We start from the raw sequence: 16647 nt of genomic DNA on the forward strand, positions 1-16647 counted from the left end.
GAGATGTTGAGCATTTCTTCACGTGTCTATAGACCATTTTTATTTTTATTATTTTTATTTTATTATTATTTTATTCTTCAGACAAGTTTCTCTTTAAGTCTTTAGCCCACCTTTTAGTGGATAGTCCATCCTATTCTCATCTCCAATTAACAATAAAAAGCTCATGGAAAGTCCCCGATCTTGAATGCAAGCCCCATGACCCTTATTATATATACATATATGTGTGTGTGTGTGTGTGTGTGTGTGTGTGTGTGTGTGTGTGTGTGTGTGTGTAGATGCTGGATTTAAATATCAAACCTCATATCTCATCCTCCTGAATAGTTAAAATCATAGGTATGAACTTCAAGTGCCTGATTAATCCTTTTCTTTTTCAATCAACCTTATTCATTCACAATGGCACTACAAATGAAAGAAGAAAAAACAGGAATAGGTCTGTTTATACATTAACCTTTATTTTTATATATGACATAGATAGTTAGGTCTCACATAAATCTTCAAGCTCAGTTACTTCCCTATCTTATTGGTAAAAAAAAAATAGTCTCTGAACATATTTAACCAGAGGTGAAAGTCGTATACCCAAGCTAAATCTCAGCAGACAAATGGGCCTATTATCACAGAATTTTCTTTGTGAACACCCATTCTTTTTAAAAAACATATTAATTTACATAATGTATTTTAAAACTCCTCTCTGAAATTCTACAAATACAGGGAAGGCAACCTAATTACATTTATGGAAATAAATCCAAATACTGGTAATTTTGTGGATTACCTTAGCCTCTCTTGACTAATCAACCACATTAGTTAAAAGAGAGATGCTGAGGAGCCAGTTAGCAGCGAGACCAGAGGATGCTAGCAGCAAACGCAGTGCCAAGAAAAAGAAAAAGCTCAAAACAAAAAGCATCCCAGGATTAGAATGGGCATTACCTGGGGACCTTACTCATCCTATATCCTACACCCCAATAAAGACAAAAAATTGAAAAAAAAAAGAGAGAGGATGCCTAAGTGAGTACACAGATACTTAGATTTATACATCATGTAATTATTCAACGTTTTCAAAGTATGGACAATCTTCTTTTACCGGGCAATCTATGTCTGAAGAGAAAGAAGCCCCTGTTTGTAGGATCCATTCACCACACAAGGGTGTTAAAAGGAGCTTGATCAAAAATAAGTCACACTAAGTTTAATTTTCTCTTTGGTAGTCCACACATTAAGACTCTACTTTAATGAAAAAGTTGAATTTTTACTTTATCCTTGGAAAGGACTGCTTTCAAATTAGTGGACACAATGGAACATGTTATAAAGATTATTCAGCAACACCTGCAATAAAAATTTAATTTATAAGCTGGGCACTGTGCTCACACCTGTAACCATAGCTACTCGGGAAGCTGAGATCTGAAGATAGTGGTTCAAAGCCAGCCTGGGCACAGTCTTTAGACCTCGAGATTTTTATCTGTAATTAACCACTAGAAAACCGGAAGTGGCACTGTGGCTCAAGGGGTAGGGCAGTAGCCTTGAGCTGAAGAGCACAGGAACAAAGCCTAGGCCCAGAGTTCAAGACCCACAACAGACCAAAAGAAAAAAATATGGAATTTATTCCAAGCTTATAAGGATGATATCAAGCTTTGGCAGGATTCATCACTACCAGAAGCATGGACCTTCAACATTTAAGTAGAACCTACTGTGAACTCAATGGGTTTAGGCTCCCTTTCAATTCACTTTGTAACATAAATTAAAAATCCTCCTGTGTGGACAAACTTGAATATGTTTTTCATTCTAAAAGCTAAGATTTCTGATCAAAGAACCCATTTGCACATCTGCAATATGAAGATCTCAATCTACCGGCAGAGATGTTTTGTTTTGTTTGTGCTCTTTTATTCTTTGCTTCCCATTCTGATACATGAAGATTGTTATCCTACCTCAGCAGAAGAGAAGCAGAAGCATTTTGTGTGCTTTATTATTGCAATAGCTGCTAATTTAAGAAAAGACAATAGAATTATTTTGTTTTCATGGAAAACTTTCTATTACAATAGTCTTTGTAATTTTATAGCAATCTAGGAATTACTGAGACATTGCATTATACTTCTAGAAGTATATTTGATTTACGTCTACATTATTTCCTGTGTGCACAGTGTATATGCATGCAAGACTGCCACTTTGCCCCTAAGCTACAAGTACAACCCTAAACTTATTATTTTTGTTCTAAAAACAGATTTTTATATTCTAGCAATCCAACAGACCAAGTTATGTATCCATTGTAGCTCTTGAAACTAACGTCAAATGAAGTTAGATACTTCCCTTATAAGTGAACATTCATATTAGTCATTTCTTTAGTGAAATTCTCTTAAACTTAAATACTTAAATATTTGTGGGTAAATGCTTCATCGGGGGAAATACTACATATCACTGACATTTAATTTCAAGTGAAAATATATGGATAGATTTGTTATATTGAAGTTTAAACAGAAAGAATAATAAAATAACAATAGAAAAAAATCTGTGCTGTGAAACTTCTTTGCCAGAGAGTTGTATGTTTATGTATATGTGTTTATATTGTCTGTATGTGTATGAGACAGACAGACAGACAGAGAGCTTGGGAGAGAAAATTTCTATTAGAATTCACCATCCAGAGATGCTGGTTCTGGAAGCATCGCTTGTTCTCTAGCCCAACCTTTTTATATCAGCTAAAAGATGGATCTTGCTAAGCAATGTTTAAAATTGATTTCATTTTATGGTTGCACACAAGATTCTATGAATTCCTTAATTCACTGTACAATCTAATTACAGCTTAATTCTCAGTGGGGAAATATATTATTGTAGCTTCTCAAGTTACTTTTCTGATTATGATCTTCAGTAGCCACCGAGGTACTGGATTACAGCCCAGTCATTTCTTTTCCTTTCGTCCCCTCTGAATAGGACACAGTGTGGCAGTGATTTCATTTTCTTACACTGTATTTCATATTGATTGTGGAGATGATCAGACCCTGTCATGCCTGAGCCATGATCTTTTGGATACATTCCCAGGGTGTATTCACAACAGTGCACCTTTGTGGGTGAATCATTAAAGTTGCAAGGAAGCTTTTGTATGGAAAAATCACTGGACTTCCAACCATGTGGTAGTTAGAGGAAAAAAATTTACATAGTATTTTCTTTAATAGCTAATTATGATCATCCAAAAGGCTATATTTAAACTCTATAGGTATGTCCTCCTAGATTGAGTGTTACTTAGACTGTGTGTGTGTGTGTGTAGAGAGAGAGAGAGAGAGAGAGAGAGAGAGAGAGAGAGAGAGAGAGAGAGAGAGAGAGAGAGAGAGAGATCCTTAGGTTGTCATGGGGTCTGACAGAACAATATTAAAGTTCATCTCACAGAGGAGGCCAAGCATAAACAGAGCAATGAAAGCACAAAGAAAACGTGGCATTGCTTCCATTTCTGCCCCTTTTTTTCTGTTTTGTTTAATCTCAATGTCTTCCCTTTTTGCCTCTGTCTGTTTTCCTGATCTGTCTCTTTCCTCTTCTTATATCTCCCAGCTCCAGACCACCACCCCCCCCTCCACACACACACATTTAGGGCTTTGAAGACAGCACTCTGTATCCTCTGTATACTGTTTGGCTCTTTGCAGAAACTAGTCTTCATAACACAAGGTGCTAATTGTTCTTGCTTGCGCCCCCTCCTCCCGCATCCTGTGCATCTGCCTTTGGATCCTCTCCTGCACTTGGGAAAGCCAAGGTTTCGGCCAAGGCAAACACACAATCACAGCAGTGGGAATCAGAGCAGTACCTCCAAATAAGAAGCCCTGGGATGGGTGAGCAGACCCTTGTGGTCCTGGCCACCTGCAGACCACCACCTGTTCCTCCTCTGGTGACTCTTCAGGCCGGGGTTAGAGGCAGCTGGGGTCACAGTGACTTCCAGTTTCCAACGTTTCCAATTACTCAAGGATATCTTTTCCTTGTTAAATTAAATTTGCTACCTTTATGTTTTAAGCTAACAGTTGGTGATCAATGTGGCTGTGTTTCTGTGGAGAATAGATGCTTTTTCTTTTCTTTTTAGCTGAAGACAGAAAACTAAATGTGGATCAATTTGAAAGACTGGTTCGTAGACTTTGGGTGAAAATGTTAAAAATGAATCCCCGTTAGGCAAAACATAAAAGTTGAATTCATTCTTCCCTGCCTGACACAGACTTGAGTAACAAATTCAGGTCTATACTATTGACTTAAGTTATACAAAGTTGGTTGCATTTCCCAAGAATAAGTGTCTTTGCCCCATGTGCACAGAAACACTTGATAGAAGCTATGAGATCCTTTTAATTCACATTTTAATAGAATTGATCTAAGAGAAATCAAAATTGCTCTATTCATCTGTTTGAATAGGATAAACACTCCTACATTTTATTTTTTATTTATTTTGGAGAAACATGTTAAGTAACATAGTATACACTTATAAAAGGTGGAGGGGGTTGGGATGTGGGGTAGTAAATTGGATTTCTCAGGATAGAAGCAACAGTATCCACACAGGAAGAGAAACCAACAGGGGAGGAAAAGTTGAATATAGAAAGATACCCTTATAGGCTCTGAAATGCATTCAGTATCCCAATACATTTAAGATGGGGGTGGGGAGGTGGGGGTTTATCTACAGGAGACAAAAAGCAGAGACTGTTGCTGTTGTCATGAAGACATTTGTGTATGACTTAAAATACCTAAGGACATTGCAAATTGAAAGAGAATGTCCTGCTAAGTGGCTAAGTGTGACTTAAGTTTGAAGAATTTTAAAGGTCCTAAGCATTTAGCATTTTTCCTGAACCATATTTAAGCCTCCTTAAAATACAGTTATATCCCATGCACGAGTTGCACTTTTTTCTCTTTGCTTTCATTTTACAAAGTCATCGCATGCATTACCGAGCTATGGAAAAACGTGCCCACCCTCCCCTACAAGAACTTTCACTGGCAACATATCATTATGTGCATTTAATGTATGTTAAAACACAGCCAACCCAATGTAAGCTAAAACTGCCATCAGAGTCAGGGACATCTGATTCACCCTATTTTCTTTAATCAAAGACACCTGGCTTTGAGATTTCTGACTCCATATGATTTGGAGTTAGTTTTTCCTCCTCCTCCTCCTCCTCCTCCTCCTCCTCCTCCTCCTCCTCCTCCTCCTCCTCCTCCTTCTTCTTCTTCTTCCTCTCTCTCTCTCTCACTCTCTCTCTCTCTCTCTTCTCTCTCTCTCTCTCTCTCTCTCTCTCTCTCTCTCTCCGTCTCTCCCCTCGCTCTGCTCTCTCTGATAAAGAACATTCCTATTCTACCTATTCTATTGCTAGCATCAAAATGCATTTTCCTCTTCAACACCCCCAGCCCTAAACCAAAGAAGTAAGCATGCAGGGAGAACCTAAGATGAAGCAATTCATCTAGTATACAAACATTTATTGGTACAAAACCTGCAACATGAGGGTTTTGTTTTGTTTTACTTTTTTTGTTAAATTTTAACAGTGTTTTCTCCAATCTTCAAAGCATGCCTTGATGGTTTGCTGAAGTAATTGAACCACTCAGGTTGTTTTATATAGGACATCTTATCTTTCTTTCATTACCCAGACTGGAGCTTCTTTCCTATTCCCATGAAATCCATGTACACACTTTAGAAGCCCTCCTGAACAAGCTCTCTCGCTTCTAAGTTTCTCAGAGTCCTTAGCACAATTTGAATACGAAAGAGATACTGAATAAAAAGCTTTAATCTCTTGTCTGTTAGGCGGCTTTCTTGCTTCTCTCTCCATCCCCCTCCTCTTCCAAGGGCTTTTCTGTGTGAGTAAACTGAGCACTTTCTGTTGAAAGTGAAGTGTAACTCCGCAGTAGATGAGGCTTGGGGGGGGGGGTGGGGAGGGTTTGGGGGCTGCTGAGCTGGGGGACTCGGAGACTCTGCATTGCCTCTGTCAAAATGTAACTGCACTTGTGTCGCATCGCCTTCAGTGTAAGGCTTTACAGGTAAAAGATTATAGTAGAGAGCTCTTGTTGGGTGGAAAAAAAAATCATTCCATCAGCAGAATGGACCGGAGTATCAAATGAGCCCGCGCCTCCCCTGCGGTGGGGCTCCCCTCCTCTGATACCTCTTCCCGTCCAGGAGCTGGAACTGCTTGAAAGACTTTTCTGTTCTCTGGTCTCTTGTCAATTTGAATGCCAGGAAATGAGCCCCCTTTGTAAGATTAATTAATAGCAGGAGCGGATCGGCCGAGCCCAATCGCCACGCAACCTAGCTGTAATTGCTACTTTGTGGAAAGGAAAAGGAAGAAGAAGAAGAAGAAAAAAAAAAAGTTTGGGTTGCCGTTTAAGAAGAGGGTTTAAGGAAAGTTCTTTGAACTAGAGGTCTCAGTGCACCGGATTAAGGCAAGAAGCAAGGGAGGCCTTTGAAGTTTGCTAAGAGGTTTTTGGAAGGGAAAAAAGTTGGGTGCCAAATAGGAGCTGGCGACATCAAAAGGTCTCTCTCTCTCTCTCTCTCTCTCTCTCTCTCTCTCTCTCTCTCTCTCTCTCTCTCTCTCTCTCTCTCTCTCTCTCTCTCTCTCTCTCTCTCTCTCTCTCTCTCTCTCTCTCTCTCCCCCTCCCTCCCCCTCCCTCTCTCCCCCTCCCTCTCTCCCTCCCTCCCTCCCTCTCTCTCTCTCTTTTTCTTTCTCTCTCCCCCCCCACCTCCGCTCCTCAGCTGGCTGCTCACCTGCTAGGGGAGCTAACATACCATACCACAGGCTGGAAAGCAGAGGTGTGGATACTTACCCAGCCTCTTGCAAGGCCTGAGTGGGGGACGTGGTGTTTGGAATGCTAATGCCCGCCTTTGTTGTTATGCCTGGGTTAGAGGCGTCCATTGCCAAGGCCTTACTTCTGGTTAACGCCTAAGGAATGAGCAGGTAGACCATGGCAAAAGACCCCCCCCCCACACACATACATACATACATACAATTGGTTCCCCTCCCTCTTCCTTCCCTCCCTCTCTCAAGGCCACTTTATCTTCCAGAATCTTCAAAGACCGTTCAGAAACTCTGCAACCATGTATTGATAAGAGGAAATTGACCGAGATACTTAGAAAACATTATTTATCTGGGTTGGAATTAAAAATTAGCATATGCTATGTATTCTCAATAGGGACAATATCACCCCCAAGGGGGTGAAACTGATTCTTGGGCGTGGGGGGGGGCGGGGTAAAAAATAAATCCTAGATAGTAGGAATGTTCATGGCTCTCTAAAAGCCTTCAGTACATTAGCAGATACCATTAGAAAGTAAATGCAGACAAGTCTATTTAGGTGTCATAATAAAAAATAAATAAAATAAACCATATCACTAAAAGAAGCAAAATATTTATTTCATTTCATATGAGATGTGAATTAGCACTCATCCTTTCTTGTGACCAGAAATTAACGGCAACATATTTACTATCTAGTTGAGTATCTTTGTAGTAAGTCTTATCTCAATGTGGCGTAAACTTCAAATCTCATATTATTTATTATCATTATTCTGTTCAGCCAGACACACTGCAGGGATGAAAAAGTTTGGAAAGTTCATCACAAACTTCAATAAGAGTCTTTCCTCACCATCACAATAAGTCTGTATGTTCAAATTTCCTTACTGATCCTGTCTTGGGGAAAAACAATGATCAAATTAATTTTCCTGACTTCAGGCTACCTTGTAAAATAAATATGAGCTCTAATTTTAGGACTTTGGGGAAAAAAAGGAAAAACAACTAGAAAAGCTAGTTGTATCAAGGAACACTTGTTTAGCAGCTTCAAGGCCCTGGGTTCAATCCCTGGTACTGAAAATAAATAAAACTAATAATAAAATGTATAAATCTATCTCTTTCTTTGTTATACACATATAACTTATCTTACCCATTCAAAGCTGGCATTGCCTACTTTTCCACAGGCCATTTTATGCAGGTATTCAATTCAAATGAAAAGTAGTTTTTAAGGAGAGAAGTTGCAAAAAAATTCTGAAATTATTTTGACATCAGCTATAGTATTATTATTTTAGCATTCTTAGTAATTTAAATGGCTTTGGTTTCATTTTGAATTTCACCTCTCAAATTAAATACACAGTTTTAACTGAACCAAATGAATTTAGAGACATATTTTAATAGTAAGATAACCTTTGATTTCTATGTTTTTATCTGCTGCTCTCCCCACCCCGAATATAATTACAAGGAATGCTTAAAAATCAAAAGCTGATCCTAGACTGAGCTAAATATACCAGAAAAGTTAAGGTCCTCTTCTTTGCAGTAAAACACCACTCACTGGGAACTTTTATTCTTCCCAGCTCTTGAGGGGGAAAATGTTTAAGATCCTCTCTTTTAAATGTAAATATGCCCATGTACACACACACACACACACACACACACACACACACACACACGCACACACAGTACAAGGTGTAGAGACCAGGTCTTCTCCCTGCCAATGTATTTGGCCAGTTCTATTCAGAAGGATATTCAGTAGAGTGACAGTTCCAGGCAAAGGCTCTGTGACATTTCAGGGCTTCCTTTTCATTGACATCCAATACCAGTCCCTGCTATACAAGCAGGTTGACCTGGCTTTACATGGAGTCTACAGAGCAATCAATAAACAATGTTGACTGACCTCAGTGGTGCATCCAACACCTCAGCTCATCACACATCCATCTTGAGGGACCTGCCATTTTTGCAAGTTTTACAAATATTTTTTGTACAATGAATAAGTGAATGAAATAGATCATGAAGTACATGAGTCCATTGCCAGAATTCCCAGTCCCTAATCTTTCCAAACTTGCAGGACCTCATATTTTTTTTGCCAGTGAATGATCCTAAGAGTTCACCTTAGCCATAGAAGTATTCACATTAGGTAGCAGAGAAATTGCATGCTCGTAGAAATGTGTACAATAGGAAAGACTTGAAATATATTTTGTACAGTATCGCCTACACTCGAGTCTAGTAGCTGTCAAAAAGCTGTATGTAATTACACTCATTAAGAAAACCAGGCATATATTCAATTACCTTCCTGCTGCCAATACAGGAAACAAAATCATTTCCTCTTTTATTATATCAAATATCTTAGTTTCTGCCATGTGTGTTAAGGTTGCCACTCCTTGAAGCTTGGAATTGCAGGATTCTTTTGAGTTATATAGAGGATTCTAATTGTGTGCATACATCAATTATGGACTGAATTCAGCATTTTCAGATAACTTCCCAAATCCCAAAGCCAACACAGTGGTCTCCAGGCATTCCCAGCCAGTTTGATTACAGGTGTAGTACACACAGCCTTGTTAGTGCTCGGGGATGAGGGCTTCCTTTCCCTGCTGGGTTTCTGGGAGAGATACTGACCATGGTCTTTCACTAACAATTCCTTCCTGTCCCCAGAGGTAACTTAATGAGCCCCCTTGGACATGGCCAAAGGCAATCTTGCTCTTCAGCCCAGTGAGGTGAAAAGCCAAAGCTTAAATTACCAGGCGAGCAATAATTAATAAGGTATCTTTGATTCATTGCCATTCATTAACAAAGTTACAAGTTTGGCCATCTTAAAAAGCACACGGTTACCCTGTCATTTCATTTACAAGTATTGAATGAAACGCCTGTGCCAAGGTACGTTAAAAAAAATTAGCTTACAACAAAAATAAATGAATGCAGAATACTAATTGGGAGAAAGGAACTGACAGATACGGCAAAAGATTGATTTTAGGGAAAATGGAGAAATCTGTTTTCTGTTTATTTTAGGGACAGGAAATGAATACTGATTAGAAACGTATAGGCAGTTGTGTTGTTCAGCATTTGGTAATGCTTTCACTGGATATTTGATTTGTCTTAGTTTTTCCCAGATTTTTAGATTGGATGCTAGTTATCAGAGTTATTTGTTCTTGGTCTAATAGTTTGTTGGACTTCCTTGCTTACATGGCTCTTATATTGCAAGCATTTGCCACACCATGTGGAGGAGTGGGGAGGGGTAGGAAAAGGAGACAATGATTACTTAAGCACTAATTTTTTTTTCTTTGCCAAGAGAAGAAACACCTATATTAAAATGGCAAAATAAGATTGCTGGCTTAGTTTTCCTAAGAAACTAGTGTAAATTTTCAGGAAACTTTGCCCATTTGAACTTGAAGGAATCTTAAAATGCTACAAACACACACACACACACACACACACACACACACACACACACACACACACAGGCACACATCTACCTCATACATATATGTATTCTCTGGATATCTGTCTATCTGTATGTCTGGCTACTATCTCTTCAGTGAAATCAGCAGCAGCATGATCAGTATCATCCTCTGTCTATCCTATCCAGTCACCCAGGTTTCTGTCTGTCTAGCTTTAGGGAGTTCATCTGTATAGGAAGAAAGAAAAACTAGATAAACCAACAAACAAAATCAAAGCTTAATTCTAAATAATAAATGCTTCTTAGAAGAGTATGTTCCACCAGAGAAGATAAGGCATCAGAATTCTGGATGCACATTAAGCAGCAGTCACCTGGTGCCCCATGCCCTTGAGTGGGATGGAGGGGGCATCTCAATTACATTTGCTATGTTCTAGCCCTGCTAAGGGCTGGTTGGCAGTGTATAAGGTATCTGCAGAAGGCAGGTTGGGAATGGCGCCTGGGCTGTGTCTCAGGTAAGCCCGATTCCTACTCAGCTTAGGTAAGACTGTGGCTTCAGCCTCGGAGAAGTTTAGAGAGCAGTATACAGCTGCTTCTAGAACTGTCTATGCACACAGGGGTCTAGTATCAGTCTATTCAGATTCTTCCTGGAAATTTTGGAAATGCAGTAGTGAGGTTGTAGTGACATCTAAAGGCCAACTCTTCGACTTGTGCTGCACTTCCAAATAGCTTGCTCGGTTTTTTGTTGTTGTTGTTGTTGTTGTTGTTTTGTTGGTTTTTTTTTTTAAATTAACAAATGTATTTCATGCTAGCTTCTGGAAAACTCTTATAAATTCCACTAAAATCTGCACAAAGCTATTTTCCTTTGACTCTTCAGTTTCTCTGTACGATTGGAGGTGGGAATATTCTTACATTTGTGAATGTCTCTCTTGTGAAAAAACATTGCATCTCTTGCTTCTGCTATTGCTGTACTGTGGTCTTCTGTGAATCTTATATCCTTCATAATTCTTTGGTGTCATGTCTTAAGGCGAAACCACACTTTGGGAAAAGCCCTCCACTGAAATGTTGCCAAGATTCAGCCTTCGTGGCAATGATCCAGCTAGCTGCCTGTGTAATAATTCTCTCGGTTCCTGGAGCCAACAGGACTGTCTGGAGGCTTGTGTGAGTGCCACTGAAAGGCCATCTTTTGGCCTACCCACTTGTTGATTTGGTTAAGTGGGTGGGGCTATTTTGCCACATGACAATAGGAAATACAGTTTTTTCAACCTTTGGGTGGTTCCATTTGAACCTTGTTTTTTTTTTTTTTCTTCTTTAAATCAAATGACTCCTCTCCTAGCTTTCTCATATCACTAGTTTCACAGGAACATCACCTACATCATCATTAACAGTGGCAAGTTCTTACTTTGTACTGGACCATCTTGCCATGGTAGCCAGAATAATTTGGAGATCGTTCTTCTTATTTCAGATATGCTCTTCATTTTCTATTCAGACAGACTGGTCAGCCTAAAAGATGTCCCATGCTTTGATTTACTTTCCGCACATCCTTAACCAATCAGTTGCATCTTCTTGGTAAATTTATATGTGGACAACAAAATCGGATTGTGTACATTAGGCCATGATGGATTTGCAGGCCGGTGATCCCCAGTGAGAGACAGAGAGAGAACGAGAGAGTGAGAGAGTGAGAGCGAGCTAGCGAGCGAGAGAGAGAGAAAGAGAGAGAGAGGGAGAGAGAGAGGGAGAGGGAGCGGGCTAACCTGAATATGTGTGGGTGTGTTTAGTTTTTCATTGACGGGATGTGGGTTTTTTTTGCCTTTTTTTCTTCTCTTTTTGTTTAAAAAAATAGTCATGATAGAAAAGACTATAAAATTGAATTGAATAGTTGAAAGATAATAACTCTGGTGGTAAAGGTCTCTGATAGGTCTACCATCCTGGAAGTAATCCTGGCTTTGGGGGTCTGAAATTTCCTAAAGATGTATTAGTGTCGTATACACATGTGCTCTTGTGTGCTCATAATCCTTTTCACTAGCTTCTTAGCTGCATGCTTTGTATTTAAATTTTCCTTCTGAACAAGTAAATCCCTTTGGATGAAGTGACAGGATCTTTTCAGCACCCATAGCTGGTGACAGCTGGTGGAGAGACTCTGAAAGACTGCAAAGTATTCCTTGCTAGCTCTCTTCAAGACCAGTGCCAGCCACCAGCTGAGCCATTCCTTAGTTTTCCCTTCAGGCATCCATCCGTTGAAGAGGCTCCCAGCAAATACGAAAGAAGTATAATAGATATTAATATAAAAGACAATATCTGTGCTTCTGGCTTAACTGTGCCTTTAATTAGGGACTTATTTATTATATGTGAACATGGAACCTTTTCATTAATTCTGATGTAACCCTTTATTACTACTGGATGGTAGATATTCAGGCATCTGAAGTGCAGTGAAAACGACTTTGAAAGTAAGGATCTCCAATAACCTTTGAGAGGGGAAAAATAAATAAAAAATAAATAAATAAAAGCCCAGTTCCCAGGACCAGATGCATGCTGCTTTTCTTCTTCACTGACATTTTCTAGTGAATTTTTAACATGTAATATATTCTGTAGTTTTAAAGAAAAATGGAAAGATGTCTTCTTTTTATGAGTGGGGGAGGGAAGTTCCCCTGTCATGTTGCCATTGTTAGATTAAGTAATGAGGTAATGAGAAAGATTCAAACTAAATAAGAAACTAGACTTTGAATTAATGTAGGCATTAGCAGTATGCTTATGCCCATGTGGAATTACTTAGTTCAGATAGTTACCCAACCAGATGTCATTTCTATATTTTCTAAAAAAAAATCAAAATAAAACAATACTTTCAGAAGGGAACAAAAGATAGTAATCATTTTCAGCAACATTTTGCTGCTATTAGGGTTTCTTTGTAAAGTTAGATCCCTAACATCCTAATCATCATTCTGAAAATCAAACATTTGCTCATAGAAAACAGACCCAATGTACACCACTTCTAAAGATGTCTGGCTGCGGAATTACTCTCGCCTCGTCCCTCCTTTTTAAAATCCATTCGTACTTATTCCTTCTTTAATATGGGGAAGGGGGGCAGCATGAAGACAATTGAGGGAGTATTTTGCTCTTTATGTCTGGAAATATGTAACTATTTCTTAAAATCAGACTTTAAAGAAGGAAGTATTTGTTGTTATTGTGTTCATGTACAGATCTGACAAAACGCCAGTGGAATCAACTGAATAAAATGGATAATCCTGAATATTTGGCTATTGCAGAACTTTGAAAAATTCTGCTTGAGACTAATAATTTAACATGTATAATTAATAACCAAGTCCATCATTATGATTTTGTTACAAAACCAATAATGTACTGAGAAATAAATACTATTCTCTATACATTTAGAAAGTTGTAGGCATATTTATAATTTCCCTTTCCTATTCGCATGCCTTTAACAGAATTTTACTATTAAATGAATCTGACATTCTGAGATATTTTATGAATTATCTTGCTGAGATGAGTTTATCTTTTATGAATTCTTCTGTGATGATTCAGTTTTATATAAATGTACTACTTGGAAAGCTACTAAGTTATGGATAGTAAAATTAATACAGAAAAGAATGGACCCATCATGATACTTTATCTTACATGAGAGGATAGCCATAATGATGTAGTTTCAGCAGAACAGATTCTGTTTGAAAGGGAATGGCACAATCCATCGCTTGTAATTCTGAAATTTTATTTTTGATATTCTGCATGTGATCTTCCAGTTTCTGGATATCTACAACCTTGAGGGGAGGAAAGGAGTGTTCTGCACAGTGACCAAGAGGAATTGGGCTATTGCAATTATAAATATAAGTTTAATCAGCTCCCAAATAAACACTTTGCAAAATATTGAACAATATTTTTTCTGGAATGTGAGAAAAATGGCTAAATTCAATGATCTGGTACATTGTAAAAATATTCACTAAGGTTCCAAAAAAAGGTATTTTATTTTATGATCAATTACATGTTACCAATCTGCTAATAATAAAACTGAATTCGAATTCGTTATTGTTTTGTTTTAAAATCAAAAATGCTCCTGGGCTTTCAAACAGTCAATATTTCACTATCATTTTTTTTCCACCCGATGAATTATTAATGCCAGGCTTGTGCTGAGCTCACTAGCTACCAGTGAATCCCTATTAGCAAGTCACAATTCGATGTGTCACAATGAAGGGTAAAGATATATGTCAAAAGAACATAACCCATACATTGATGATCATGTATAATTTGTCTCTTGATCTTCCTTGATTATGTTGTGATTATATTATTGAAAACCGGCTTTGTGTTTTTCTGTAAGATACTGTTCAGCGTGTGTGTGTGTGTGTGTGTGTGTGTGTGGGTGTGTGTTTAATTGCTTTTCTTGGAGGCGTGTATGCATGCATACATGTGTGCATGTATATATTTTGATGAGCAATGTCATGTGCTGTGATTTTTTTCTGGCACTTCCTTACACCACATATTTTAATGCACATTTGCACACGCATATATGTAGCACATACCTGTATGTGTGGTGTCTGTTTACATTTTCTGTCATGTAGTCATTAAGCACACAACGTAGACTTAAAGGATGTCAAAACTGACAGCCTCGGCATGATTGATGACGCTGTGGTAGACTGATTCTTACCAGGTGTGGTGTGATGGGAATTCAAATGCTGTTCAGTGCTCTTAATTCTATGTTAGTAAAGTTTTGCTTTTCTCAAAGGTTTCCCCCACTCCCCCCTCCCAGGAAGGAGGCAGCTAAAGCTTCTGAATTTGTAATCTTAAACCTTTGCTTAAGATGCTCTGAATATTTTAAGGAGCCACGTCAGGAGATTTTCTTCCGATACATAGATTTGATGCATATTTTCATTTGAAATTAACACACACCTAAGTGTACACTGATGATCTTCAAGGTCTGAAATCACTGATCCTGTTGTCACTGTTCCACTGAATAACTTCCTACTTTCCCCTTCTCCTGGATAGATGCAATTAATACCTGGGCTTGAGTCTGTGGCAACACTAAGGCAAATTTTCACATCCAAAATTCCTGAAATTGAGCCAGCAGCAATTTTGGGGGGCTCCATGTGACCATTGCTGATTTACACTACATGTGAGGGATGAGAGTAGCCCCTCGACACAAAATAAAATAAAGCCCGGATTTCTGAGTTAGACTTGGCTGAGTTTTGTTCCTCCCAAGGTGGTCATCAAAGCTGACATGGCATACTCAAGTTAACCCTGAGCCACCATGTCTGCTGGCACCTGAAGGGAGATCAGTCACTCCGCACAACTGAAGTCAGTGTGTTCTGATGAAATAGAACATTTTGTATTTCCCTTTAACCACTTATGCTAGGTAGGAATGGTGGTGTGAAATGAGTCAATGGATGGTCTGTAGAATTCTACCTGACAGGACTCCCTGCCTCAGAATATTGTCCAGTACTATCTGTCACTATCAGAGGGACTATGACAGTGCCAGTCATCAGCTGGACCTCGGGTACAGGGTCTGAACTAACGTTACCCATGTACTTACCCATCTTATACAGAGTACTGATTTGACTCAGCACCTGCAAAAGGTCTGCAACATGGATGTCATTCACTGAGTTTCTGAAGAAAAATCTAACACCAAACAACCCGCTATCCTTGGTTTAAGAGTTAACACGGATGATATGGTTCTCCTTGGGCTTATTGTCAAGGTTAAAGCTAAGCATGTAAGTGAGCAAAAGAGGAGGCCTTTCACTGACACTGAAGGAAATGCAGTAGTTTGTGCAAGCTGTGGGGCTCTACCACCCTTACCTTGTTGAGGAGTGGAGGCAGTGTCATTCACACAGGCTGAAGAGAATTGCTTTTAGCATCTGTCCAGCATCTACGGGCTATTTAGGACAATGTATGGTCACTGTTTAAATTTCTCATTTCTTGTTTCCTCTATTGTCTTTGCTAGCACATACATAGCCACTTCCTCTACCCTTGTTCCACTTTATTTTGTGCTTCTGTTCTACACTGCCTTGAAATACATATGGCTCACCATTATGGTCTATTGTTTTTGCTTTTTCCTTGTACACTTTGTAATCATCCAGTTAGGCAATAGCTATTAAGCCTATCTATATGTTCCTTCCCAGTGAATTTTATTTGTTTTGTTTTTCTGAGTTATGGGGCTTTGAACTCTGGGCCTGGGTTCTGACCCTGAGCTCTTTAGCTCAAGGCTGGTTCTCTCCCATGTTGAGCCACAGTGCCACTTCAGGTTTTCTGGTCGCTAATTAGAGATAAGGATCTCATGGATTTTCGTGCCCAGGTTGGCTTCGAACTATGATCCTCAGATCTCAGCCTCCTGAGTAGCTAGGATAACAGGTGTGAGCCACCAACACCCAGCTTCCCAATATGTTTCTGCCAGGCATTAGAAGCCTGGCAGAAAAGTAAGACAACAACCTCTAAGTGAACATAGGTTCAGAGCCATGTGGCCCAGAGCAAAAGAAGACGTGAGGGGAATCTGGAGAGTGGTCTTGACCCCACAGATATACATGACACAGTGGAGGGGGGGGAGAGAGAGAG

Source organism: Megascapheus bottae, chromosome 7, assembly GCF_031878675.1.
Source record: "Megascapheus bottae isolate mThoBot1 chromosome 7, mThoBot2.hap1, whole genome shotgun sequence".
Lineage (NCBI taxonomy): Eukaryota > Metazoa > Chordata > Mammalia > Rodentia > Geomyidae > Megascapheus > Megascapheus bottae.